Source organism: Ixodes scapularis, unplaced genomic scaffold (genome assembly GCF_016920785.2).
Source record: "Ixodes scapularis isolate PalLabHiFi unplaced genomic scaffold, ASM1692078v2 PGA_scaffold2__306_contigs__length_199485367, whole genome shotgun sequence".
NCBI classification, from domain to species: Eukaryota; Metazoa; Arthropoda; class Arachnida; order Ixodida; family Ixodidae; genus Ixodes; species Ixodes scapularis.
In genome coordinates, this window is record NW_024609857.1 from 189,767,532 (window position 1) to 189,791,655 (window position 24,124).

Sequence of the window (24,124 nt, forward strand, 5' to 3'; positions counted from 1 at the left end):
CTACTGACGTCTCTGGTTAGCTCAGTTGGTAGAGCGCTCCACTGAAAATGGAGAGGTCCCGGGCTCAATACCCGGACCAGGCGGATTTTTTCGGTCGCGCACTAGTCATCTTGTTGTGTTTGGAGATTTGTGTTCTTCCTTTGTCCCTCTCGTTCCCCTTCTCCGGGGATTATTTTCGTCGATGTTTTTGTTTTTCTGATAAAACCTGTGGGCTCTACTTACGTCTCTGGTTAGCTCAGTTGGTAGAGCGCTCCACTGAAAATGGAGAGGTCCCGGGCTCAATACCCGGACCAGGCGGATTTTTTCGGTCGCGCACTAGTCATCTAGTTGTGTTTGGAGATTTGTGTTCTTCCTTTGTCCCTCTCGTTCCCCTTCTCCGGGGATTATTTTCGTCGATGTTTTTGTTTTTCTGATAAAACCTGTGGGCTCTACTGACGTCTCTGGTTAGCTCAGTTGGTAGAGCGCTCCACTGAAAATGGAGAGGTCCCGGGCTCAATACCCCGACCAAGCGGATTTTTTCGGTCGCGCACTAGTCATTTAGTTGTGTTTGGAGATTTGTGTTCTTCCTTTCTCCCTCTCGTTCCCCTTCTTCGGGGATTATTTTCGTCGATGTTTTTGTTTTTCTGATAAAACCTGTGGGCTCTACTGACGTCTCTGGTTAGCTCAGTTGGTAGAGCGCTCCACTGAAAATGGAGAGGTCCCGGGCTCAATACCCGGACCAGGCGGATTTTTTCGGTCGCGCACTAGTCATCTAGTTGTGTTTGGAGATTTGTGTTCTTCCTTTGTCCCTCTCGTTCCCCTTCTTCGGGGATTATTTTCGTCGATGTTTTTGTTTTTCTGATAAAACCTGTGGGCTCTACTGACGTCTCTGGTTAGCTCAGTTGGTAGAGCGCTCCACTGAAAATGGAGAGGTCCCGGGCTCAATACCCCGACCAAGCGGATTTTTTCGGTCGCGCACTAGTCATCTAGTTGTGTTTGGAGATTTGTGTTCTTCCTTTGTCCCTCTCGTTCCCCTTCTCCGGGGATTATTTTCGTCGATGTTTTTGTTTTTCTGATAAAACCTGTGGGCTCTACTGACGTCTCTGGTTAGCTCAGTTGGTAGAGCGCTCCACTGAAAATGGAGAGGTCCCGGGCTCAATACCCCGACCAAGCGGATTTTTTCGGTCGCGCACTAGTCATCTAGTTGTGTTTGGAGATTTGTGTTCTTCCTTTGTCCCTCTCGTTCCCCTTCTCCGGGGATTATTTTCGTCGATGTTTTTGTTTTTCTGATAAAACCTGTGGGCTCTACTGACGTCTCTGGTTAGTTCAGTTGGTAGAGCGCTCCACTGAAAATGGAGAGGTCCCGGGCTCAATACCCCGACCAAGCGGATTTTTTCGGTCGCGCACTAGTCATCTGGTTGTGTTTGGAGATTTGTGTTCTTCCTTTCTCCCTCTCGTTCCCCTTCTTCGGGGATTATTTTCGTCGATGTTTTTGTTTTTCTGATAAAACCTGTGGGCTCTACTGACGTCTCTGGTTAGCTCAGTTGGTAGAGCGCTCCACTGAAAATGGAGAGGTCCCGGGCTCAATACCCGGACCAGGCGGATTTTTTCGGTCGCGCACTAGTCATCTAGTTGTGTTTGGAGATTTGTGTTCTTCCTTTGTCCCTCTCGTTCCCCTTCTTCGGGGATTATTTTCGTCGATGTTTTTGTTTTTCTGATAAAACCTGTGGGCTCTACTGACGTCTCTGGTTAGCTCAGTTGGTAGAGCGCTCCACTGAAAATGGAGAGGTCCCGGGCTCAATACCCCGACCAAGCGGATTTTTTCGGTCGCGCACTAGTCATTTAGTTGTGTTTGGAGATTTGTGTTCTTCCTTTCTCCCTCTCGTTCCCCTTCTTCGGGGATTATTTTCGTCGATGTTTTTGTTTTTCTGATAAAACCTGTGGGCTCTACTGACGTCTCTGGTTAGCTCAGTTGGTAGAGCGCTCCACTGAAAATGGAGAGGTCCCGGGCTCAATACCCGGACCAGGCGGATTTTTTCGGTCGCGCACTAGTCATTTAGTTGTGTTTGGAGATTTGTGTTCTTCCTTTCTCCCTCTCGTTCCCCTTCTTCGGGGATTATTTTCGTCGATGTTTTTGTTTTTCTGATAAAACCTGTGGGCTCTACTGACGTCTCTGGTTAGCTCAGTTGGTAGAGCGCTCCACTGAAAATGGAGAGGTCCCGGGCTCAATACCCCGACCAAGCGGATTTTTTCGGTCGCGCACTAGTCATTTAGTTGTGTTTGGAGATTTGTGTTCTTCCTTTGTCCCTCTTGTTCACCTTCTTCGGGGATTATTTTCGTCGATGTTTTTGTTTTTCTGATAAAACCTGTGGGCTCTACTGACGTCTCTGGTTAGCTCAGTTGGTAGAGCGCTCCACTGAAAATGGAGAGGTCCCGGGCTCAATACCCCGACCAAGCGGATTTTTTCGGTCGCGCACTAGTCATTTAGTTGTGTTTGGAGATTTGTGTTCTTCCTTTCTCCCTCTCGTTCCCCTTCTTCGGGGATTATTTTCGTCGATGTTTTTGTTTTTCTGATAAAACCTGTGGGCTCTACTGACGTCTCTGGTTAGCTCAGTTGGTAGAGCGCTCCACTGAAAATGGAGAGGTCCCGGGCTCAATACCCCGACCAAGCGGATTTTTTCGGTCGCGCACTAGTCATCTAGTTGTGTTTGGAGATTTGTGTTCTTCCTTTCTCCCTCTCGTTCCCCTTCTCCGGGGATTATTTTCGTCGATGTTTTTGTTTTTCTGATAAAACCTGTGGGCTCTACTGACGTCTCTGGTTAGCTCAGTTGGTAGAGCGCTCCACTGAAAATGGAGAGGTCCCGGGCTCAATACCCCGACCAAGCGGATTTTTTCGGTCGCGCACTAGTCATTTAGTTGTGTTTGGAGATTTGTGTTCTTCCTTTCTCCCTCTCGTTCCCCTTCTTCGGGGATTATTTTCGTCGATGTTTTTGTTTTTCTGATAAAACCTGTGGGCTCTACTGACGTCTCTGGTTAGCTCAGTTGGTAGAGCGCTCCACTGAAAATGGAGAGGTCCCGGGCTCAATACCCCGACCAAGCGGATTTTTTCGGTCGCGCACTAGTCATTTAGTTGTGTTTGGAGATTTGTGTTCTTCCTTTGTCCCTCTCGTTCCCCTTCTCCGGGGATTATTTTCGTCGATGTTTTTGTTTTTCTGATAAAACCTGTGGGCTCTACTGACGTCTCTGGTTAGCTCAGTTGGTAGAGCGCTCCACTGAAAATGGAGAGGTCCCGGGCTCAATACCCCGACCAAGCGGATTTTTTCGGTCGCGCACTAGTCATTTAGTTGTGTTTGGAGATTTGTGTTCTTCCTTTCTCCCTCTCGTTCCCCTTCTTCGGGGATTATTTTCGTCGATGTTTTTGTTTTTCTGATAAAACCTGTGGGCTCTACTGACGTCTCTGGTTAGCTCAGTTGGTAGAGCGCTCCACTGAAAATGGAGAGGTCCCGGGCTCAATACCCCGACCAAGCGGATTTTTTCGGTCGCGCACTAGTCATCTAGTTGTGTTTGGAGATTTGTGTTCTTCCTTTCTCCCTCTCGTTCCCCTTCTCCGGGGATTATTTTCGTCGATGTTTTTGTTTTTCTGATAAAACCTGTGGGCTCTACTGACGTCTCTGGTTAGCTCAGTTGGTAGAGCGCTCCACTGAAAATGGAGAGGTCCCGGGCTCAATACCCCGACCAAGCGGATTTTTTCGGTCGCGCACTAGTCATTTAGTTGTGTTTGGAGATTTGTGTTCTTCCTTTCTCCCTCTCGTTCCCCTTCTTCGGGGATTATTTTCGTCGATGTTTTTGTTTTTCTGATAAAACCTGTGGGCTCTACTGACGTCTCTGGTTAGCTCAGTTGGTAGAGCGCTCCACTGAAAATGGAGAGGTCCCGGGCTCAATACCCCGACCAAGCGGATTTTTTCGGTCGCGCACTAGTCATCTAGTTGTGTTTGGAGATTTGTGTTCTTCCTTTCTCCCTCTCGTTCCCCTTCTCCGGGGATTATTTTCGTCGATGTTTTTGTTTTTCTGATAAAACCTGTGGGCTCTACTGACGTCTCTGGTTAGCTCAGTTGGTAGAGCGCTCCACTGAAAATGGAGAGGTCCCGGGCTCAATACCCCGACCAAGCGGATTTTTTCGGTCGCGCACTAGTCATTTAGTTGTGTTTGGAGATTTGTGTTCTTCCTTTGTCCCTCTTGTTCACCTTCTTCGGGGATTATTTTCGTCGATGTTTTTGTTTTTCTGATAAAACCTGTGGGCTCTACTGACGTCTCTGGTTAGCTCAGTTGGTAGAGCGCTCCACTGAAAATGGAGAGGTCCCGGGCTCAATACCCCGACCAAGCGGATTTTTTCGGTCGCGCACTAGTCATTTAGTTGTGTTTGGAGATTTGTGTTCTTCCTTTGTCCCTCTCGTTCCCCTTCTTCGGGGATTATTTTCGTCGATGTTTTTGTTTTTCTGATAAAACCTGTGGGCTCTACTGACGTCTCTGGTTAGCTCAGTTGGTAGAGCGCTCCACTGAAAATGGAGAGGTCCCGGGCTCAATACCCCGACCAAGCGGATTTTTTCGGTCGCGCACTAGTCATCTAGTTGTGTTTGGAGATTTGTGTTCTTCCTTTCTCCCTCTCGTTCCCCTTCTCCGGGGATTATTTTCGTCGATGTTTTTGTTTTTCTGATAAAACCTGTGGGCTCTACTGACGTCTCTGGTTAGCTCAGTTGGTAGAGCGCTCCACTGAAAATGGAGAGGTCCCGGGCTCAATACCCCGACCAAGCGGATTTTTTCGGTCGCGCACTAGTCATTTAGTTGTGTTTGGAGATTTGTGTTCTTCCTTTGTCCCTCTTGTTCACCTTCTTCGGGGATTATTTTCGTCGATGTTTTTGTTTTTCTGATAAAACCTGTGGGCTCTACTGACGTCTCTGGTTAGCTCAGTTGGTAGAGCGCTCCACTGAAAATGGAGAGGTCCCGGGCTCAATACCCCGACCAAGCGGATTTTTTCGGTCGCGCACTAGTCATCTAGTTGTGTTTGGAGATTTGTGTTCTTCCTTTCTCCCTCTCGTTCCCCTTCTCCGGGGATTATTTTCGTCGATGTTTTTGTTTTTCTGATAAAACCTGTGGGCTCTACTGACGTCTCTGGTTAGCTCAGTTGGTAGAGCGCTCCACTGAAAATGGAGAGGTCCCGGGCTCAATACCCCGACCAAGCGGATTTTTTCGGTCGCGCACTAGTCATCTAGTTGTGTTTGGAGATTTGTGTTCTTCCTTTCTCCCTCTCGTTCCCCTTCTTCGGGGATTATTTTCGTCGATGTTTTTGTTTTTCTGATAAAACCTGTGGGCTCTACTGACGTCTCTGGTTAGCTCAGTTGGTAGAGCGCTCCACTGAAAATGGAGAGGTCCCGGGCTCAATACCCCGACCAAGCGGATTTTTTCGGTCGCGCACTAGTCATTTAGTTGTGTTTGGAGATTTGTGTTCTTCCTTTGTCCCTCTTGTTCACCTTCTTCGGGGATTATTTTCGTCGATGTTTTTGTTTTTCTGATAAAACCTGTGGGCTCTACTGACGTCTCTGGTTAGCTCAGTTGGTAGAGCGCTCCACTGAAAATGGAGAGGTCCCGGGCTCAATACCCCGACCAAGCGGATTTTTTCGGTCGCGCACTAGTCATTTAGTTGTGTTTGGAGATTTGTGTTCTTCCTTTGTCCCTCTTGTTCACCTTCTTCGGGGATTATTTTCGTCGATGTTTTTGTTTTTCTGATAAAACCTGTGGGCTCTACTGACGTCTCTGGTTAGCTCAGTTGGTAGAGCGCTCCACTGAAAATGGAGAGGTCCCGGGCTCAATACCCCGACCAAGCGGATTTTTTCGGTCGCGCACTAGTCATTTAGTTGTGTTTGGAGATTTGTGTTCTTCCTTTCTCCCTCTCGTTCCCCTTCTCCGGGGATTATTTTCGTCGATGTTTTTGTTTTTCTGATAAAACCTGTGGGCTCTACTGACGTCTCTGGTTAGCTCAGTTGGTAGAGCGCTCCACTGAAAATGGAGAGGTCCCGGGCTCAATACCCCGACCAAGCGGATTTTTTCGGTCGCGCACTAGTCATTTAGTTGTGTTTGGAGATTTGTGTTCTTCCTTTGTCCCTCTTGTTCACCTTCTTCGGGGATTATTTTCGTCGATGTTTTTGTTTTTCTGATAAAACCTGTGGGCTCTACTGACGTCTCTGGTTAGCTCAGTTGGTAGAGCGCTCCACTGAAAATGGAGAGGTCCCGGGCTCAATACCCCGACCAAGCGGATTTTTTCGGTCGCGCACTAGTCATTTAGTTGTGTTTGGAGATTTGTGTTCTTCCTTTGTCCCTCTTGTTCACCTTCTTCGGGGATTATTTTCGTCGATGTTTTTGTTTTTCTGATAAAACCTGTGGGCTCTACTGACGTCTCTGGTTAGCTCAGTTGGTAGAGCGCTCCACTGAAAATGGAGAGGTCCCGGGCTCAATACCCCGACCAAGCGGATTTTTTCGGTCGCGCACTAGTCATTTAGTTGTGTTTGGAGATTTGTGTTCTTCCTTTCTCCCTCTCGTTCCCCTTCTTCGGGGATTATTTTCGTCGATGTTTTTGTTTTTCTGATAAAACCTGTGGGCTCTACTGACGTCTCTGGTTAGCTCAGTTGGTAGAGCGCTCCACTGAAAATGGAGAGGTCCCGGGCTCAATACCCCGACCAAGCGGATTTTTTCGGTCGCGCACTAGTCATCTAGTTGTGTTTGGAGATTTGTGTTCTTCCTTTGTCCCTCTCGTTCCCCTTCTTCGGGGATTATTTTCGTCGATGTTTTTGTTTTTCTGATAAAACCTGTGGGCTCTACTTACGTCTCTGGTTAGCTCAGTTGGTAGAGCGCTCCACTGAAAATGGAGAGGTCCCGGGCTCAATACCCGGACCAGGCGGATTTTTTCGGTCGCGCACTAGTCATCTAGTTGTGTTTGGAGATTTGTGTTCTTCCTTTGTCCCTCTCGTTCCCCTTCTTCGGGGATTATTTTCGTCGATGTTTTTGTTTTTCTGATAAAACCTGTGGGCTCTACTGACGTCTCTGGTTAGCTCAGTTGGTAGAGCGCTCCACTGAAAATGGAGAGGTCCCGGGCTCAATACCCCGACCAAGCGGATTTTTTCGGTCGCGCACTAGTCATCTAGTTGTGTTTGGAGATTTGTGTTCTTCCTTTGTCCCTCTCGTTCCCCTTCTTCGGGGATTATTTTCGTCGATGTTTTTGTTTTTCTGATAAAACCTGTGGGCTCTACTTACGTCTCTGGTTAGCTCAGTTGGTAGAGCGCTCCACTGAAAATGGAGAGGTCCCGGGCTCAATACCCGGACCAGGCGGATTTTTTCGGTCGCGCACTAGTCATCTAGTTGTGTTTGGAGATTTGTGTTCTTCCTTTGTCCCTCTCGTTCCCCTTCTTCGGGGATTATTTTCGTCGATGTTTTTGTTTTTCTGATAAAACCTGTGGGCTCTACTTACGTCTCTGGTTAGCTCAGTTGGTAGAGCGCTCCACTGAAAATGGAGAGGTCCCGGGCTCAATACCCCGACCAAGCGGATTTTTTCGGTCGCGCACTAGTCATCTAGTTGTGTTTGGAGATTTGTGTTTTTCCTTTGTCCCTCTCTTTCCCCTTCTTCGGGGATTATTTTTGTCGATGTTTTTGTTTTTCTGATAAAACCTGTGGGCTCTACTTACGTCTCTGGTTAGCTCAGTTGGTAGAGCGCTCCACTGAAAATGGAGAGGTCCCGGGCTCAATACCCGGACCAGGCGGATTTTTTCGGTCGCGCACTAGTCATTTAGTTGTGTTTGGAGATTTGTGTTCTTCCTTTCTCCCTCTCGTTCCCCTTCTTCGGGGATTATTTTCGTCGATGTTTTTGTTTTTCTGATAAAACCTGTGGGCTCTACTGACGTCTCTGGTTAGCTCAGTTGGTAGAGCGCTCCACTGAAAATGGAGAGGTCCCGGGCTCAATACCCGGACCAGGCGGATTTTTTCGGTCGCGCACTAGTCATCTAGTTGTGTTTGGAGATTTGTGTTCTTCCTTTGTCCCTCTCGTTCCCCTTCTCCGGGGATTATTTTCGTCGATGTTTTTGTTTTTCTGATAAAACCTGTGGGCTCTACTTACGTCTCTGGTTAGCTCAGTTGGTAGAGCGCTCCACTGAAAATGGAGAGGTCCCGGGCTCAATACCCGGACCAGGCGGATTTTTTCGGTCGCGCACTAGTCATCTAGTTGTGTTTGGAGATTTGTGTTCTTCCTTTGTCCCTCTCGTTCCCCTTCTCCGGGGATTATTTTCGTCGATGTTTTTGTTTTTCTGATAAAACCTGTGGGCTCTACTGACGTCTCTGGTTAGCTCAGTTGGTAGAGCGCTCCACTGAAAATGGAGAGGTCCCGGGCTCAATACCCGGACCAGGCGGATTTTTTCGGTCGCGCACTAGTCATCTAGTTGTGTTTGGAGATATGTGTTCTTCCTTTGTCCCTCTCGTTCCCCTTCTTCGGGGATTATTTTCGTCGATGTTTTTGTTTTTCTGATAAAACCTGTGGGCTCTACTGACGTCTCTGGTTAGCTCAGTTGGTAGAGCGCTCCACTGAAAATGGAGAGGTCCCGGGCTCAATACCCGGACCAGGCGGATTTTTTCGGTCGCGCACTAGTCATCTAGTTGTGTTTGGAGATTTGTGTTCTTCCTTTGTCCCTCTCGTTCCCCTTCTCCGGGGATTATTTTCGTCGATGTTTTTGTTTTTCTAATAAAACCTGTGGGCTCTACTGACGTCTCTGGTTAGCTCAGTTGGTAGAGCGCTCCACTGAAAATGGAGAGGTCCCGGGCTCAATACCCGGACCAGGCGGATTTTTTCGGTCGCGCACTAGTCATCTAGTTGTGTTTGGAGATTTGTGTTCTTCCTTTGTCCCTCTCGTTCCCCTTCTTCGGGGATTATTTTCGTCGATGTTTTTGTTTTTCTGATAAAACCTGTGGGCTCTACTGACGTCTCTGGTTAGCTCAGTTGGTAGAGCGCTCCACTGAAAATGGAGAGGTCCCGGGCTCAATACCCGGACCAGGCGGATTTTTTCGGTCGCGCACTAGTCATCTAGTTGTGTTTGGAGATTTGTGTTCTTCCTTTGTCCCTCTCGTTCCCCTTCTTCGGGGATTATTTTCGTCGATGTTTTTGTTTTTCTGATAAAACCTGTGGGCTCTACTGACGTCTCTGGTTAGCTCAGTTGGTAGAGCGCTCCACTGAAAATGGAGAGGTCCCGGGCTCAATACCCGGACCAGGCGGATTTTTTCGGTCGCGCACTAGTCATCTAGTTGTGTTTGGAGATTTGTGTTCTTCCTTTGTCCCTCTCGTTCCCCTTCTCCGGGGATTATTTTCGTCGATGTTTTTGTTTTTCTGATAAAACCTGTGGGCTCTACTGACGTCTCTGGTTAGCTCAGTTGGTAGAGCGCTCCACTGAAAATGGAGAGGTCCCGGGCTCAATACCCCGACCAAGCGGATTTTTTCGGTCGCGCACTAGTCATCTAGTTGTGTTTGGAGATTTGTGTTCTTCCTTTGTCCCTCTCGTTCCCCTTCTCCGGGGATTATTTTCGTCGATGTTTTTGTTTTTCTGATAAAACCTGTGGGCTCTACTTACGTCTCTGGTTAGCTCAGTTGGTAGAGCGCTCCACTGAAAATGGAGAGGTCCCGGGCTCAATATCCGGACCAGGCGGATTTTTTCGGTCGCGCACTAGTCATCTTGTTGTGTTTGGAGATTTGTGTTCTTCCTTTGTCCCTCTCGTTCCCCTTCTCCGGGGATTATTTTCGTCGATGTTTTTGTTTTTCTGATAAAACCTGTGGGCTCTACTGACGTCTCTGGTTAGCTCAGTTGGTAGAGCGCTCCACTGAAAATGGAGAGGTCCCGGGCTCAATACCCGGACCAGGCGGATTTTTTCGGTCGCGCACTAGTCATCTAGTTGTGTTTGGAGATTTGTGTTCTTCCTTTGTCCCTCTCGTTCCCCTTCTTCGGGGATTATTTTCGTCGATGTTTTTGTTTTTCTGATAAAACCTGTGGGCTCTACTGACGTCTCTGGTTAGCTCAGTTGGTAGAGCGCTCCACTGAAAATGGAGAGGTCCCGGGCTCAATACCCGGACCAGGCGGATTTTTTCGGTCGCGCACTAGTCATCTAGTTGTGTTTGGAGATTTGTGTTCTTCCTTTGTCCCTCTCGTTCCCCTTCTTCGGGGATTATTTTCGTCGATGTTTTTGTTTTTCTGATAAAACCTGTGGGCTCTACTGACGTCTCTGGTTAGCTCAGTTGGTAGAGCGCTCCACTGAAAATGGAGAGGTACCGGGCTCAATACCCGGACCAGGCGGATTTTTTCGGTCGCGCACTAGTCATCTAGTTGTGTTTGGAGATTTGTGTTCTTCCTTTGTCCCTCTCGTTCCCCTTCTCCGGGGATTATTTTCGTCGATGTTTTTGTTTTTCTGATAAAACCTGTGGGCTCTACTGACGTCTCTGGTTAGCTCAGTTGGTAGAGCGCTCCACTGAAAATGGAGAGGTCCCGGGCTCAATACCCCGACCAAGCGGATTTTTTCGGTCGCGCACTAGTCATCTAGTTGTGTTTGGAGATTTGTGTTCTTCCTTTGTCCCTCTCGTTCCCCTTCTTCGGGGATTATTTTCGTCGATGTTTTTGTTTTTCTGATAAAACCTGTGGGCTCTACTGACGTCTCTGGTTAGCTCAGTTGGTAGAGCGCTCCACTGAAAATGGAGAGGTCCCGGGCTCAATACCCGGACCAGGCAAATTTTTTCGGTCGCGCACTAGTCATCTAGTTGTGTTTGGAGATTTGTGTTCTTCCTTTGTCCCTCTCGTTCCCCTTCTCCGGGGATTATTTTCGTCGATGTTTTTGTTTTTCTGATAAAACCTGTGGGCTCTACTGACGTCTCTGGTTAGCTCAGTTGGTAGAGCGCTCCACCGAAAATGGAGAGGTCCTGGGCTCAATACCCGGACCAGGCGGATTTTTTCGGTCGCGCACTAGTCATCTAGTTGTGTTTGGAGATTTGTGTTCTTCCTTTGTCCCTCTCGTTCCCCTTCTCCGGGGATTATTTTCGTCGATGTTTTTGTTTTTCTGATAAAACCTGTGGGCTCTACTTACGTCTCTGGTTAGCTCAGTTGGTAGAGCGCTCCACTGAAAATGGAGAGGTCCCGGGCTCAATACCCGGACCAGGCGGATTTTTTCGGTCGCGCACTAGTCATCTAGATGTGTTTGGAGATTTGTGTTCTTCCTTTGTCCCTCTCGTTCCCCTTCTCCGGGGATTATTTTCGTCGATGTTTTTGTTTTTCTGATAAAACCTGTGGGCTCTACTTACGTCTCTGGTTAGCTTAGTTGGTAGAGCGCTCCACTGAAAATGGAGAGGTCCCGGGCTCAATACCCGGACCAGGCGGATTTTTTCGGTCGCGCACTAGTCATCTAGTTGTGTTTGGAGATTTGTGTTCTTCCTTTGTCCCTCTCGTTCCCCTTCTCCGGGGATTATTTTCGTCGATGTTTTTGTTTTTCTGATAAAACCTGTGGGCTCTACTGACGTCTCTGGTTAGCTCAGTTGGTAGAGCGCTCCACTGAAAATGGAGAGGTCCCGGGCTCAATACCCCGACCAAGCGGATTTTTTCGGTCGCGCACTAGTCATCTAGTTGTGTTTGGAGATTTGTGTTCTTCCTTTGTCCCTCTCGTTCCCCTTCTTCGGGGATTATTTTCGTCGATGTTTTTGTTTTTCTGATAAAACCTGTGGGCTCTACTGACGTCTCTGGTTAGCTCAGTTGGTAGAGCGCTCCACTGAAAATGGAGAGGTCCCGGGCTCAATACCCGGACCAGGCAAATTTTTTCGGTCGCGCACTAGTCATCTAGTTGTGTTTGGAGATTTGTGTTCTTCCTTTGTCCCTCTCGTTCCCCTTCTCCGGGGATTATTTTCGTCGATGTTTTTGTTTTTCTGATAAAACCTGTGGGCTCTACTGACGTCTCTGGTTAGCTCAGTTGGTAGAGCGCTCCACTGAAAATGGAGAGGTCCTGGGCTCAATACCCGGACCAGGCGGATTTTTTCGGTCGCGCACTAGTCATCTAGTTGTGTTTGGAGATTTGTGTTCTTCCTTTGTCCCTCTCGTTCCCCTTCTCCGGGGATTATTTTCGTCGATGTTTTTGTTTTTCTGATAAAACCTGTGGGCTCTACTTACGTCTCTGGTTAGCTCAGTTGGTAGAGCGCTCCACTGAAAATGGAGAGGTCCCGGGCTCAATACCCGGACCAGGCGGATTTTTTCGGTCGCGCACTAGTCATCTAGTTGTGTTTGGAGATTTGTGTTCTTCCTTTGTCCCTCTCGTTCCCCTTCTTCGGGGATTATTTTCGTCGATGTTTTTGTTTTTCTGATAAAACCTGTGGGCTCTACTTACGTCTCTGGTTAGCTCAGTTGGTAGAGCGCTCCACTGAAAATGGAGAGGTCCCGGGCTCAATACCCGGACCAGGCAAATTTTTTCGGTCGCGCACTAGTCATCTAGTTGTGTTTGGAGATTTGTGTTCTTCCTTTGTCCCTCTCGTTCCCCTTCTCCGGGGATTATTTTCGTCGATGTTTTTGTTTTTCTGATAAAACCTGTGGGCTCTACTGACGTCTCTGGTTAGCTCAGTTGGTAGAGCGCTCCACTGAAAATGGAGAGGTCCTGGGCTCAATACCCGGACCAGGCGGATTTTTTCGGTCGCGCACTAGTCATCTAGTTGTGTTTGGAGATTTGTGTTCTTCCTTTGTCCCTCTCGTTCCCCTTCTCCGGGGATTATTTTCGTCGATGTTTTTGTTTTTCTGATAAAACCTGTGGGCTCTACTTACGTCTCTGGTTAGCTCAGTTGGTAGAGCGCTCCACTGAAAATGGAGAGGTCCCGGGCTCAATACCCGGACCAGGCGGATTTTTTCGGTCGCGCACTAGTCATCTAGTTGTGTTTGGAGATTTGTGTTCTTCCTTTGTCCCTCTCGTTCCCCTTCTTCGGGGATTATTTTCGTCGATGTTTTTGTTTTTCTGATAAAACCTGTGGGCTCTACTGATGTCTCTGGTTAGCTCAGTTGGTAGAGCGCTCCACTGAAAATGGAGAAGTCCCGGGCTCAATACCCGGACCAGGCGGATTTTTTCGGTCGCGCACTAGTCATCTAGTTGTGTTTGGAGATTTGTGTTCTTCCTTTGTCCCTCTCGTTCCCCTTCTTCGGGGATTATTTTCGTCGATGTTTTTGTTTTTCTGATAAAACCTGTGGGCTCTACTGACGTCTCTGGTTAGCTCAGTTGGTAGAGCGCTCCACTGAAAATGGAGAGGTACCGGGCTCAATACCCGGACCAGGCGGATTTTTTCGGTCGCGCACTAGTCATCTAGTTGTGTTTGGAGATTTGTGTTCTTCCTTTGTCCCTCTCGTTCCCCTTCTCCGGGGATTATTTTCGTCGATGTTTTTGTTTTTCTCATAAAACCTGTGGGCTCTACTGACGTCTCTGGTTAGCTCAGTTGGTAGAGCGCTCCACTGAAAATGGAGAGGTCCCGGGCTCAATACCCGGACCAGGCGGATTTTTTCGGTCGCGCACTAGTCATCTAGTTGTGTTTGGAGATTTGTGTTCTTCCTTTGTCCCTCTCGTTCCCCTTCGGGGATTATTTCGTCGATGTTTTTGTTTTTCTGATAAAACCTGGGGGCTCTACTTACGTCTCTGGTTAGCTCAGTTGGTAGAGCGCTCCACTGAAAATGGAGAGGTCCCGGGCTCAATACCCGGACCAGGCGGATTTTTTCGGTCGCGCACTAGTCATCTAGTTGTGTTTGGAGATTTGTGTTCTTCCTTTGTCCCTCTCGTTCCCCTTCTCCGGGGATTATTTTCGTCGATGTTTTTGTTTTTCTGATAAAACCTGTGGGCTCTACTGACGTCTCTGGTTAGCTCAGTTGGTAGAGCGCTCCACTGAAAATGGAGAGGTCCCGGGCTCAATACCCGGACCAGGCGGATTTTTTCGGTCGCGCACTAGTCATCTAGATGTGTTTGGAGATTTGTGTTCTTCCTTTGTCCCTCTCGTTCCCCTTCTCCGGGGATTATTTTCGTCGATGTTTTTGTTTTTCTGATAAAACCTGTGGGCTCTACTTACGTCTCTGGTTAGCTTAGTTGGTAGAGCGCTCCACTGAAAATGGAGAGGTCCCGGGCTCAATACCCGGACCAGGCGGATTTTTTCGGTCGCGCACTAGTCATCTAGTTGTGTTTGGAGATTTGTGTTCTTCCTTTGTCCCTCTCGTTCCCCTTCTTCGGGGATTATTTTCGTCGATGTTTTTGTTTTTCTGATAAAACCTGTGGGCTCTACTGACGTCTCTGGTTAGCTCAGTTGGTAGAGCGCTCCACTGAAAATGGAGAGGTACCGGGCTCAATACCCGGACCAGGCGGATTTTTTCGGTCGCGCACTAGTCATCTAGTTGTGTTTGGAGATTTGTGTTCTTCCTTTGTCCCTCTCGTTCCCCTTCTCCGGGGATTATTTTCGTCGATGTTTTTGTTTTTCTCATAAAACCTGTGGGCTCTACTGACGTCTCTGGTTAGCTCAGTTGGTAGAGCGCTCCACTGAAAATGGAGAGGTCCCGGGCTCAATACCCGGACCAGGCGGATTTTTTCGGTCGCGCACTAGTCATCTAGTTGTGTTTGGAGATTTGTGTTCTTCCTTTGTCCCTCTCGTTCCCCTTCGGGGATTATTTCGTCGATGTTTTTGTTTTTCTGATAAAACCTGGGGGCTCTACTTACGTCTCTGGTTAGCTCAGTTGGTAGAGCGCTCCACTGAAAATGGAGAGGTCCCGGGCTCAATACCCGGACCAGGCGGATTTTTTCGGTCGCGCACTAGTCATCTAGTTGTGTTTGGAGATTTGTGTTCTTCCTTTGTCCCTCTCGTTCCCCTTCTCCGGGGATTATTTTCGTCGATGTTTTTGTTTTTCTGATAAAACCTGTGGGCTCTACTGACGTCTCTGGTTAGCTCAGTTGGTAGAGCGCTCCACTGAAAATGGAGAGGTCCCGGGCTCAATACCCGGACCAGGCGGATTTTTTCGGTCGCGCACTAGTCATCTAGATGTGTTTGGAGATTTGTGTTCTTCCTTTGTCCCTCTCGTTCCCCTTCTCCGGGGATTATTTTCGTCGATGTTTTTGTTTTTCTGATAAAACCTGTGGGCTCTACTTACGTCTCTGGTTAGCTTAGTTGGTAGAGCGCTCCACTGAAAATGGAGAGGTCCCGGGCTCAATACCCGGACCAGGCGGATTTTTTCGGTCGCGCACTAGTCATCTAGTTGTGTTTGGAGATTTGTGTTCTTCCTTTGTCCCTCTCGTTCCCCTTCTCCGGGGATTATTTTCGTCGATGTTTTTGTTTTCCTCATAAAACCTGTGGGCTCTACTTACGTCTCTGGTTAGCTCAGTTGGTAGAGCGCTCCACTGAAAATGGAGAGGTCCCGGGCTCAATACCCGGACCAGGCGGATTTTTTCGGTCGCGCACTAGTCATCTAGTTGTGTTTGGAGATTTGTGTTCTTCCTTTGTCCCTCTCGTTCCCCTTCTCCGGGGATTATTTTCGCCGATGTTTTTGTTTTTCTCATAAAACCTGTGGGCTCTACTTACGTCTCTGGTTAGCTCAGTTGGTAGAGCGCTCCACTGAAAATGGAGAGGTCCCGGGCTCAATACCCGGACCAGGCGGATTTTTTCGGTCGCGCACTAGTCATCTAGATGTGTTTGGAGATTTGTGTTCTTCCTTTGTCCCTCTCGTTCCCCTTCTCCGGGGATTATTTTCGTCGATGTTTTTGTTTTTCTGATAAAACCTGTGGGCTCTACTTACGTCTCTGGTTAGCTTAGTTGGTAGAGCGCTCCACTGAAAATGGAGAGGTCCCGGGCTCAATACCCGGACCAGGCGGATTTTTTCGGTCGCGCACTAGTCATCTAGTTGTGTTTGGAGATTTGTGTTCTTCCTTTGTCCCTCTCGTTCCCCTTCTCCGGGGATTATTTTCGTCGATGTTTTTGTTTTCCTCATAAAACCTCTGGGCTCTACTTACGTCTCTGGTTAGCTCAGTTGGTAGAGCGCTCCACTGAAAATGGAGAGGTCCCGGGCTCAATACCCGGACCAGGCGGATTTTTTCGGTCGCGCACTAGTCATCTAGTTGTGTTTGGAGATTTGTGTTCTTCCTTTGTCCCTCTCGTTCCCCTTCTCCGGGGATTATTTTCGTCGATGTTTTTGTTTTTCTCATAAAACCTGTGGGCTCTACTTACGTCTCTGGTTAGCTCAGTTGGTAGAGCGCTCCACTGAAAATGGAGAGGTCCCGGGCTCAATACCCGGACCAGGCGGATTTTTTCGGTCGCGCACTAGTCATCTAGTTGTGTTTGGAGATTTGTGTTCTTCCTTTGCCCCTCTCGTTCCCCTTCTCCGGGGATTATTTTCGTCGATGTTTTTGTTTTTCTCATAGAACCTGTGGGCTCTACTTACGTCTCTGGTTAGCTCAGTTGGTAGAGCGCTCCACTGAAAATGGAGAGGTCCCGGGCTCAATACCCGGACCAGGCGGATTTTTTCGGTCGCGCACTAGTCATCTAGTTGTGTTTAGAGATTTGTGTTCTTCCTTTGTCCCTCTCGTTCCCCTTCTCCGGGGATTATTTTCGTCGATGTTTTTGTTTTTCTCATAAAACCTGTGGGCTCTACTGACGTCTCTGGTTAGCTCAGTTGGTAGAGCGCTCCACTGAAAATGGAGAGGTCCCGGGCTCAATACCCGGACCAGGCGGATTTTTTCGGTCGCGCACTAGTCATCTAGTTGTGTTTGGAGATTTGTGTTCTTCCTTTGTCCCTCTCGTTCCCCTTCTCCGGGGATTATTTTCGTCGATGTTTTTGTTTTTCTCATAAAACCTGTGGGCTCTACTTACGTCTCTGGTTAGCTCAGCTGGTAGAGCGCTCCACTGAAGATGGAGAGGTCCCGGGCTCAATACCCGGACCAGGCGGATTTTTTCGGTCGCGCACTAGTCATCTAGTTGTGTTTGGAGATTTGTGTTCTTCCTTTGTCCCTCTCGTTCCCCTTCTCCGGGGATTATTTTCGTCGATGTTTTTGTTTTTCTGATAAAACCTGTGGGCTTTACTGACGTCTCTGGTTAGCTCAGTTGGTAGAGCGCTCCACTGAAAATGGAGAGGTCCCGGGCTCAATACCCGGACCAGGCGGATTTTTTCGGTCGCGCACTAGTCATCTAGTTGTGTTTGGAGATTTGTGTTCTTCCTTTGTCCCTCTCGTTCCCCTTCTCCGGGGATTATTTTCGTCGATGTTTTTGTTTTTCTGATAAAACCTGTGGGCTCTACTTACGTCTCTGGTTAGCTCAGTTGGTAGAGCGCTCCACTGAAAATGGAGAGGTCCCGGGCTCAATACCCGGACCAGGCGGATTTTTTCGGTCGCGCACTAGTCATCTAGTTGTGTTTGGAGATTTGTGTTCTTCCTTTGTCCCTCTCGTTCCCCTTCTTCGGGGATTATTTTCGTCGATGTTTTTGTTTTTCTCATAAAACCTGTGGGCTCTACTGACGTCTCTGGTTAGCTCAGTTGGTAGAGGGCTCCACTGAAAATGGAGAGGTCCCGGGCTCAATATCCGGACCAGGCGGATTTTTTCGGTCGCGCACTAGTCATCTAGTTGTGTTTGGAGATTTGTGTTCTTCCTTTGTCCCTCTCGTTCCCCTTCTCCGGGGATTATTTTCGTCGATGTTTTTGTTTTTCTCATAAAACCTGTGGGCTCTACTGACGTCTCTGGTTAGCTCAGTTGGTAGAGCGCTCCACTGAAAATGGAGAGGTCCCGGGCTCAATACCCGGACCAGGCGGATTTTTTCGGTCGCGCACTAGTCATCTAGTTGTGTTTGGAGATTTGTGTTCTTCCTTTGTCCCTCTCGTTCCCCTTCTCCGGGGATTATTTTCGTCGATGTTTTTGTTTTTCTCATAAAACCTGTGGGCTCTACTGACGTCTCTGGTTAGCTCAGTTGGTAGAGCGCTCCACTGAAAATGGAGAGGTCCCGGGCTCAATACCCGGACCAGGCGGATTTTTTCGGTCGCGCACTAGTCATCTAGTTGTGTTTGGAGATTTGTGTTCTTCCTTTGTCCCTCTCGTTCCCCTTCTCCGGGGATTATTTTCGTCGATGTTTTTGTTTTTCTGATAAAACCTGTGGGCTCTACTTACGTCTCTGGTTAGCTCAGTTGGTAGAGCGCTCCACTGAAGATGGAGAGGTCCCGGGCTCAATACCCGGACCAGGCGGATTTTTTCGGTCGCGCACTAGTCATCTAGTTGTGTTTGGAGATTTGTGTTCTTCCTTTGTCCCTCTCGTTCCCCTTCTCCGGGGATTATTTTCGTCGATGTTTTTGTTTTTCTCATAAAACCTGTGGGCTCTACTGACGTCTCTGGTTAGCTCAGTTGGTAGAGCGCTCCACTGAAAATGGAGAGGTCCCGGGCTCAATACCCTGACCAGGCGGATTTTTTCGGTCGCGCACTAGTCATCTAGTTGTGTTTGGAGATTTGTTTTCTTCCTTTGTCCCTCTCGTTCCCCTTCTCCGGGGATTATTTTCGTCGATGTTTTTGTTTTTCTCATAAAACCTGTGGGCTCTACTGACGTCTCTGGTTAGCTCAGTCGGTAGAGCGCTCCACTGAAAATGGAGAGGTCCCGGGCTCAATACCCGGACCAGGCGGATTTTTTCGGTCGCGCACTAGTCATCTAGTTGTGTTTGGAGATTTGTGTTCTTCCTTTGTCCCTCTTGTTCACCTTCTCCGGGGATTATTTTCGTCGATATTTTTGTTTTTCTGATAAAACCTGTGGGCTCTACTTACGTCTTACCCCTGGTTAGCTCAGTTGGTAGAGCGCTTCATTGAAAATGGAGAGGTCCTGGGCTCAATACCCGAACCAGGTGGATTTTTTCGGTCGGGCACTAGTCAAACAATGTTGTGTTTGGAGATTTGCGTTCTTCCTTTGTCCCTCTTGTTGCCCTTCTCCAGAGATTATTTTCGTCATTTTCGTCCAGCTGGGTTGCACCTTTGCATTTAATTGCATTATAATAATTGTTGTTGCTTTTTTTTAATAAATGTACAGTTGTCAGTCAGAGATTGTCCCGCATACGTTTTCCACTTAATAACCGTTTTCTTCTTTTTTTTTTTTGCCATTAGAGATCTGTTTTGTTTGTTTTTTGTGTTTTTTTTTTCAGTAATCTGGACTAGCAAAGTCCATGGACGCTGTATGGCAATCGGAAATACGTCGAACTTAAATCATCTGCTCACTTCGAGAGAAGTTCCGTACGGCGCTTTTGGATGCCCGACCTCAAGCTTGAGGATACAAGGATCAGTGGAGTGGCGGTGCTGCAAAAAGCACTCTGAAAACGTCACATGACGCCGTAACGTCGCGTGATAGTGTAACGTCACGTGACGTCACATCGTCATCTGCCGATGTGACGTCACACCGGTCACGTACAGCATCCGCTAGGAAGCTTCGCCAGTAACGGCTGTCGCCGTAAAATTATATTGTCAGCAACCCAGTCTCCGACTGGTGTGTTTACCGCGTTCAAAAAAGTGGTCCTTCCATTTCCGCTTGAGGACGTCATAGAAGCGTCATGCTTTCGCCGGACTCGATCCTGGCGGCGTCCCAGCAGATGTGCTGGATGTAGCAGACGCCTGATCTGCCGCGGGTCCCTCTCTAGTTTGACAGTCCACGGAAGTTTCGGCAGCGAGGAGTTGGGACGCCGCGACAACAGTGACACTCACACTTGCTCGTGGATTTTGCCGGAACTTCTACGGCCAACCACCAGGATCAAGACATCCGACAGCGTGACACTCCGGCTTTCGTGGCGTCATTTGTTGCCACCGCGGAACCACCTTTGATGTATGGGCAGGAAAATATGCTAAACACACCAGGGGCGGTGCGCTGACCAGTGCTGCTATCTCTTTCGGAGTATGAAATAGCCGCGAGAGTGATTTTTTGTTTGTCACATAATTGGCTTACATTTCAAAGCCTTTTCGCCCTTGTTCTGCGTACGGATTTTAACGATCAAACGGGGACAGTATTACCGCAGCCGTTTGTCCCTCTTAGGAAGAACTATTTTTTGCTTCATGGTCGAGGCTCGCTTGCTCCCTCGGTGCTCTAACTCTGTCAAAACTTTGCCCGAGCGCGTCGCTTCGTTTCGCGTCTCCTTCGCACCAGAAGGCGTGCGAATAAAACACAAGAATAATAAAGCCACGTGCCTTCATAGCAGTCCTGCAGCATTGTGGAAGCTACCCTAGCCTGGACCATGCAACACAAAATAGTTGACGCGAATTTTTGTTTTTTTTTCGGTCGTGCGAACAGGGTTTTTAAACTCGTCCAACAAAAAGTTGGGGCCGAACTTGAAGAAGCGCACCGATGGAACTCTCACGACGATGACAGCGCGCTTTTTTCGCCGACGTCCAATCGGTGCGCTCCGCGAACTGTCGGCTCCAACTTTATGTTTGACGAGTTTAGGACCCGTGGAACTTCTTCTTGCGGCTGTTTTATCTTCCGAGAGACATGCCCGCATTCACCTGCCAACCGGCCCGGTTGAAGGCGCGTTCCCGGCCCTATAGTAAGAAAGAAAGCCTGAAAAGGGACATCTTCCGACGACGAAGTCCGGCCCGCTCGGTAAAAAGCGTCCAATTGCCGCTTTCATCGCCCCGACGACCCAAGCGCCGGCTGGGCTCACCGAAGCCAAATAATTGGCCCTCAGGTGGGCGCCGAAACGCTCATCTTTCGGACGTCTATTTAAGCGCGTCGATTCGATCGGAAACCGGATTACCTCAGCCCAAAGCACGAAAGGACGCGTCGCTCTCCGAAAGGAGGCAGCGTCACACAAAAGTCAAACTGGCCGAGAGCACCACCACCGGGGCACTACTTCTTCACGGGACCAAAATAACGGTACACTAAAGTCACAGCGACAAAAGAAAAGAAGAGAGAATACCTCGCTCGTATAACGCGATTACAAAAGGACACGGGGACATTTTTTTTTAAAGTACCTTTTTGCACCAACACAACCCACACAAAAAAAAATTCCCACTTTCCACACGACCTAATTCAATTGAAGCTTTCCTCGGTCCGCTGTCCTAGCCATTTTTTTTTCGGCGGTTTGTCGTTGTCTGACCATTTCGTTTTTATTATTGCGATCATTACGACGTTCTTTTCACTTTCACTCATTTTTTCCCTCTCTGTCTTTTTTGCGCATCGGTATAAAAAAAAAAAAGAAGAAAAGCCGACTTGCGCGCTTTTTTACGACGTTATAGTAGCCTCCATTTTGCTCCCGTTGTACCCTTTAAAAAAAATTACGGAACAAACAAATAGCAAGCACGCGGTGATGAATTAAGAGACACGGGGCGAAAGGCCACGTAACTCATACACCGGGCTCGGAGAAGATTTCCAAATTATAATCGGGCCCAACCCCCTTTTGTACACATAGTTTCTACATCATAATCATCATCACCATCATCATCATCGTCCTCATTTTCTTCCCGGTACCGCGCACGTCCCGAAATCTGAAGACAAATGGCCGCTGCCAGCACGTTGCAGTGAGAGCACTTCATTTTCGGGCGGAGTCTACGGGCGAAGTACCCCGCGTGGCTCCGCCCAAACCTGGACCGCACCCAACGCTATGCGAAGCATCTGAACAAATCGGGACGCTCCCTACCCTACCACGTGACTCCACCATCGCACGCCAAGAAACACGGGGATCTCGAGACCACGTGATTGGTTAAGTAATGTCTGTTTGGTAGCAAGCGGCTCGTAGCCTTCGCAACGGTTTATTTCGGCACGAACTTGAGAATACGTGCACTCACGGAAACGTGTGCGCGCGGTGTGGCCGGAATAAAACGTGTGTGTGCACGTGTGCGTGCGTGTGTGGTTGGGGGAGAAGGGTGGGGGAGGGGGCTTATGAACGCTCCGCATTAATATTAATTCACGGCGTGTTTTATTGCCGGGGATTTTGCGAGCGTAAGAACCGGACAAGGTGCCTTCGTTTCTTCGTGTGGTTGGTTGTTGCCTCGTGCGGCTTGTGCTGTAGCGTGCTAGGAATTCCCTTTACACGCGGGTTCAATTAATGCGGCGGTGTTCCCTTCCTCCCCCTTTCCCCCTTCTCCCTGTCCCTCGGTTTCTTGTTGTGTTTGGAGAACTGATGAGTGAACCGCTCGCTGGGTGCGAGATAATTAAGGCCAAAGCTGACGGCACAAAAGAAAGGCCACTGTCGGCCTTTCCATTTTATTTTTTTTTTTTGCGTGGTCAGTTGTTGACCAACGTTGCTCCCTGCAAGCGTCCATGTATAAACTATCATTTAGATATCTCCTTTGTGTCGCCGTTTGTTGTTTTCTTTCTTGAAAGTCAGGACAATGACCTTTCAGCTTCCGACACTTGACACGATGTATAATTATGCAATCGTGACAAATATTTATGGTCGGGCCAAAAAACTCTAAACTAAGCTCTGCAGCTTGTGAAGAAAAACCGTGATGCGACATTAACTCTGTCGGGACCACAAAAAGGCAGTGCAACAGCACTTTGAACAGCGGACATTTTTTATGTATCATTGCTTGCGCCAAAATGCACTGATTAAGCACACTGCAGACAATTAAAAATTACAGGAGGACGATTAAGCTTCGCCTTTAAGAGCGGAACGCGATAGCGAAACATATAAACATATAAATTTTCCCTCGTTCCCAAATCCGTGCAAGCGTGCCTTGCGTGGCCCAGTTAGTAGCGTGTCTGGCTCGCCACCGAATGGTCGTGGGTTCGACTCCCGTCTCAAATTCTTCAGAATGCTTTCTTAAAAGTATATGATTCACTCTCTAAAGTGAAATCCTTGTAGACGTGCGGTAACCTTTAATTCGCAGTATATGTCAGGTTCTTTTAGCACTTTCATTATACGCGTGACATCCCGTTTCACGTGAGCGTTGTGGGTTGTTTCAAATTCTCGCGCGAGGTCACGTGGCTGTGACGTCAAGACCCTGTCGTCCAGTCAGGAGTTTCCAGCGACGCGAGCTCTTTAACGCTATGTCGTGAAGGAGCTCGTGTCGCTATAGCGTTAAAAGATCGCTTTAACGTTGTTATAGCGCTAAAACATCCGCCATGTTGTGTTAAAGAGGGATGTTTTAACGCTATAGCGTGGAAACATGTTTGAAAGCTATAGCGTTAAAACATCCCTCTCTGACACGATAGAAAAAAGGAACACATTATCTCTGCTTGTGATGACAATACGCTGCATCGTGTCTCGATTCGTTAACAAAAATAAAGTCCAACTTGCTTCAGATGATTATTAATTGCCGGTGCTGTTGCTTTAATGCAGAATGTTTTTGTGGACTGGTTTCGAACTATACAGCGTCACGGAGAGTTGTAAGGGAAAGTCATAACACAGCCGTACGACGATCGGTGGATGGTGACACTAAGAATTACGTGGTCACGTTACGTGATTTCCCTACACACCCCCTAAAGGGGGGGGGGGGGGGGTTGGACACCCCCCTTGTTCTTTTTAAGGCACCCCTTAATTCGCAATGACTCCCCTAACCCTGCCCTCTTAAAATTCGGACCCCACCCCCTAATTTCAATTCCTGGGGAAACCCCTGGTCACGTTAAGTGACATCACAGTGTAAGGCAACCGCGTAGCTTGAAGTCATTGTGCCGCGTGACCTAGTAACTTGACGTCAGTGTCACGAGATTATAGACCTTTTCCGCTTACTCTCGCCCCCGACCGCCAAGTAGGCATATACGGTATGGGCGACGGAAAAATATTAAAACGTTTCAACCTGCAAATAGTAAAAAAATAAAGGGGAGAGAAAACGAGAATGGGTGACGTTTACGCTTTTCTCCTAAATGCATTCTATTGACGTGGCGACGGCAAAACAATGTTTTCGCCCATACTGGAAGTGACAACAATTCAAGATGGCGGCGCCCTTAAAGAAAGGGTCTATATAACTCCCCCGCAGGGGGCACCTGTGAAAGCAGCTGTTTGGAGAGTGGCGTCTCCGCGGACCCCGAGTCATGCGGGTTCGCCCGCCCACGTCTGGCTGTGCGTGGCTTTCTCGTGTCTGGGGAAAAGGGCATCCTGGTGGTTAAGCCGAGCCCGGGGTAGGTGGGGACCCTTCGGG

General features: G+C 48.4%; 39 non-coding genes across 39 annotated transcripts; all 39 read left to right on the forward strand.

The window, feature by feature from the left end:
• The first annotated feature begins 8 nt into the window (after nucleotides 1-8).
• On the forward strand, nucleotides 9-83 carry Trnaf-gaa. The gene has a single exon. It is a non-coding gene; the product is annotated as a tRNA-Phe (tRNA).
• A 139-nt stretch (nucleotides 84-222) lies between these two features.
• Nucleotides 223-297, forward strand: Trnaf-gaa. Its single transcript has one exon. It is a non-coding gene; the product is annotated as a tRNA-Phe (tRNA).
• A 353-nt stretch (nucleotides 298-650) lies between these two features.
• Trnaf-gaa lies at nucleotides 651-725 on the forward strand. Its single transcript has one exon. It is a non-coding gene; the product is annotated as a tRNA-Phe (tRNA).
• Nucleotides 726-1,506: 781 nt separating this feature from the next.
• On the forward strand, nucleotides 1,507-1,581 carry Trnaf-gaa. The gene has a single exon. It is a non-coding gene; the product is annotated as a tRNA-Phe (tRNA).
• Nucleotides 1,582-1,934: 353 nt separating this feature from the next.
• Nucleotides 1,935-2,009, forward strand: Trnaf-gaa. Its single transcript has one exon. It is a non-coding gene; the product is annotated as a tRNA-Phe (tRNA).
• Nucleotides 2,010-6,856: 4,847 nt separating this feature from the next.
• Trnaf-gaa lies at nucleotides 6,857-6,931 on the forward strand. The gene has a single exon. It is a non-coding gene; the product is annotated as a tRNA-Phe (tRNA).
• Nucleotides 6,932-7,284: 353 nt separating this feature from the next.
• Nucleotides 7,285-7,359, forward strand: Trnaf-gaa. Its single transcript has one exon. It is a non-coding gene; the product is annotated as a tRNA-Phe (tRNA).
• Nucleotides 7,360-7,712: 353 nt separating this feature from the next.
• Trnaf-gaa lies at nucleotides 7,713-7,787 on the forward strand. The gene has a single exon. It is a non-coding gene; the product is annotated as a tRNA-Phe (tRNA).
• Nucleotides 7,788-7,926: 139 nt separating this feature from the next.
• Nucleotides 7,927-8,001, forward strand: Trnaf-gaa. The gene has a single exon. It is a non-coding gene; the product is annotated as a tRNA-Phe (tRNA).
• Nucleotides 8,002-8,140: 139 nt separating this feature from the next.
• Trnaf-gaa lies at nucleotides 8,141-8,215 on the forward strand. Its single transcript has one exon. It is a non-coding gene; the product is annotated as a tRNA-Phe (tRNA).
• Nucleotides 8,216-8,354: 139 nt separating this feature from the next.
• Nucleotides 8,355-8,429, forward strand: Trnaf-gaa. Its single transcript has one exon. It is a non-coding gene; the product is annotated as a tRNA-Phe (tRNA).
• A 139-nt stretch (nucleotides 8,430-8,568) lies between these two features.
• Nucleotides 8,569-8,643, forward strand: Trnaf-gaa. Its single transcript has one exon. It is a non-coding gene; the product is annotated as a tRNA-Phe (tRNA).
• A 139-nt stretch (nucleotides 8,644-8,782) lies between these two features.
• On the forward strand, nucleotides 8,783-8,857 carry Trnaf-gaa. The gene has a single exon. It is a non-coding gene; the product is annotated as a tRNA-Phe (tRNA).
• A 139-nt stretch (nucleotides 8,858-8,996) lies between these two features.
• Trnaf-gaa lies at nucleotides 8,997-9,071 on the forward strand. The gene has a single exon. It is a non-coding gene; the product is annotated as a tRNA-Phe (tRNA).
• A 139-nt stretch (nucleotides 9,072-9,210) lies between these two features.
• Nucleotides 9,211-9,285, forward strand: Trnaf-gaa. Its single transcript has one exon. It is a non-coding gene; the product is annotated as a tRNA-Phe (tRNA).
• A 567-nt stretch (nucleotides 9,286-9,852) lies between these two features.
• Nucleotides 9,853-9,927, forward strand: Trnaf-gaa. The gene has a single exon. It is a non-coding gene; the product is annotated as a tRNA-Phe (tRNA).
• A 139-nt stretch (nucleotides 9,928-10,066) lies between these two features.
• Nucleotides 10,067-10,141, forward strand: Trnaf-gaa. The gene has a single exon. It is a non-coding gene; the product is annotated as a tRNA-Phe (tRNA).
• Nucleotides 10,142-10,708: 567 nt separating this feature from the next.
• Nucleotides 10,709-10,783, forward strand: Trnaf-gaa. The gene has a single exon. It is a non-coding gene; the product is annotated as a tRNA-Phe (tRNA).
• Nucleotides 10,784-11,136: 353 nt separating this feature from the next.
• On the forward strand, nucleotides 11,137-11,211 carry Trnaf-gaa. Its single transcript has one exon. It is a non-coding gene; the product is annotated as a tRNA-Phe (tRNA).
• Nucleotides 11,212-11,778: 567 nt separating this feature from the next.
• Nucleotides 11,779-11,853, forward strand: Trnaf-gaa. The gene has a single exon. It is a non-coding gene; the product is annotated as a tRNA-Phe (tRNA).
• Nucleotides 11,854-12,206: 353 nt separating this feature from the next.
• Trnaf-gaa lies at nucleotides 12,207-12,281 on the forward strand. Its single transcript has one exon. It is a non-coding gene; the product is annotated as a tRNA-Phe (tRNA).
• A 139-nt stretch (nucleotides 12,282-12,420) lies between these two features.
• On the forward strand, nucleotides 12,421-12,495 carry Trnaf-gaa. Its single transcript has one exon. It is a non-coding gene; the product is annotated as a tRNA-Phe (tRNA).
• Nucleotides 12,496-12,848: 353 nt separating this feature from the next.
• On the forward strand, nucleotides 12,849-12,923 carry Trnaf-gaa. Its single transcript has one exon. It is a non-coding gene; the product is annotated as a tRNA-Phe (tRNA).
• A 567-nt stretch (nucleotides 12,924-13,490) lies between these two features.
• On the forward strand, nucleotides 13,491-13,565 carry Trnaf-gaa. Its single transcript has one exon. It is a non-coding gene; the product is annotated as a tRNA-Phe (tRNA).
• Nucleotides 13,566-13,700: 135 nt separating this feature from the next.
• Trnaf-gaa lies at nucleotides 13,701-13,775 on the forward strand. The gene has a single exon. It is a non-coding gene; the product is annotated as a tRNA-Phe (tRNA).
• Nucleotides 13,776-13,914: 139 nt separating this feature from the next.
• Trnaf-gaa lies at nucleotides 13,915-13,989 on the forward strand. The gene has a single exon. It is a non-coding gene; the product is annotated as a tRNA-Phe (tRNA).
• Nucleotides 13,990-14,556: 567 nt separating this feature from the next.
• On the forward strand, nucleotides 14,557-14,631 carry Trnaf-gaa. Its single transcript has one exon. It is a non-coding gene; the product is annotated as a tRNA-Phe (tRNA).
• Nucleotides 14,632-14,766: 135 nt separating this feature from the next.
• Trnaf-gaa lies at nucleotides 14,767-14,841 on the forward strand. The gene has a single exon. It is a non-coding gene; the product is annotated as a tRNA-Phe (tRNA).
• A 139-nt stretch (nucleotides 14,842-14,980) lies between these two features.
• Nucleotides 14,981-15,055, forward strand: Trnaf-gaa. The gene has a single exon. It is a non-coding gene; the product is annotated as a tRNA-Phe (tRNA).
• A 353-nt stretch (nucleotides 15,056-15,408) lies between these two features.
• Trnaf-gaa lies at nucleotides 15,409-15,483 on the forward strand. Its single transcript has one exon. It is a non-coding gene; the product is annotated as a tRNA-Phe (tRNA).
• Nucleotides 15,484-15,622: 139 nt separating this feature from the next.
• Nucleotides 15,623-15,697, forward strand: Trnaf-gaa. The gene has a single exon. It is a non-coding gene; the product is annotated as a tRNA-Phe (tRNA).
• Nucleotides 15,698-16,050: 353 nt separating this feature from the next.
• On the forward strand, nucleotides 16,051-16,125 carry Trnaf-gaa. The gene has a single exon. It is a non-coding gene; the product is annotated as a tRNA-Phe (tRNA).
• A 139-nt stretch (nucleotides 16,126-16,264) lies between these two features.
• Trnaf-gaa lies at nucleotides 16,265-16,339 on the forward strand. The gene has a single exon. It is a non-coding gene; the product is annotated as a tRNA-Phe (tRNA).
• A 139-nt stretch (nucleotides 16,340-16,478) lies between these two features.
• On the forward strand, nucleotides 16,479-16,553 carry Trnaf-gaa. Its single transcript has one exon. It is a non-coding gene; the product is annotated as a tRNA-Phe (tRNA).
• A 139-nt stretch (nucleotides 16,554-16,692) lies between these two features.
• On the forward strand, nucleotides 16,693-16,767 carry Trnaf-gaa. The gene has a single exon. It is a non-coding gene; the product is annotated as a tRNA-Phe (tRNA).
• A 353-nt stretch (nucleotides 16,768-17,120) lies between these two features.
• Nucleotides 17,121-17,195, forward strand: Trnaf-gaa. Its single transcript has one exon. It is a non-coding gene; the product is annotated as a tRNA-Phe (tRNA).
• A 139-nt stretch (nucleotides 17,196-17,334) lies between these two features.
• Trnaf-gaa lies at nucleotides 17,335-17,409 on the forward strand. The gene has a single exon. It is a non-coding gene; the product is annotated as a tRNA-Phe (tRNA).
• Nucleotides 17,410-17,762: 353 nt separating this feature from the next.
• Nucleotides 17,763-17,837, forward strand: Trnaf-gaa. Its single transcript has one exon. It is a non-coding gene; the product is annotated as a tRNA-Phe (tRNA).
• A 139-nt stretch (nucleotides 17,838-17,976) lies between these two features.
• On the forward strand, nucleotides 17,977-18,051 carry Trnaf-gaa. Its single transcript has one exon. It is a non-coding gene; the product is annotated as a tRNA-Phe (tRNA).
• The last annotated feature ends 6,073 nt before the right edge of the window (nucleotides 18,052-24,124 follow it).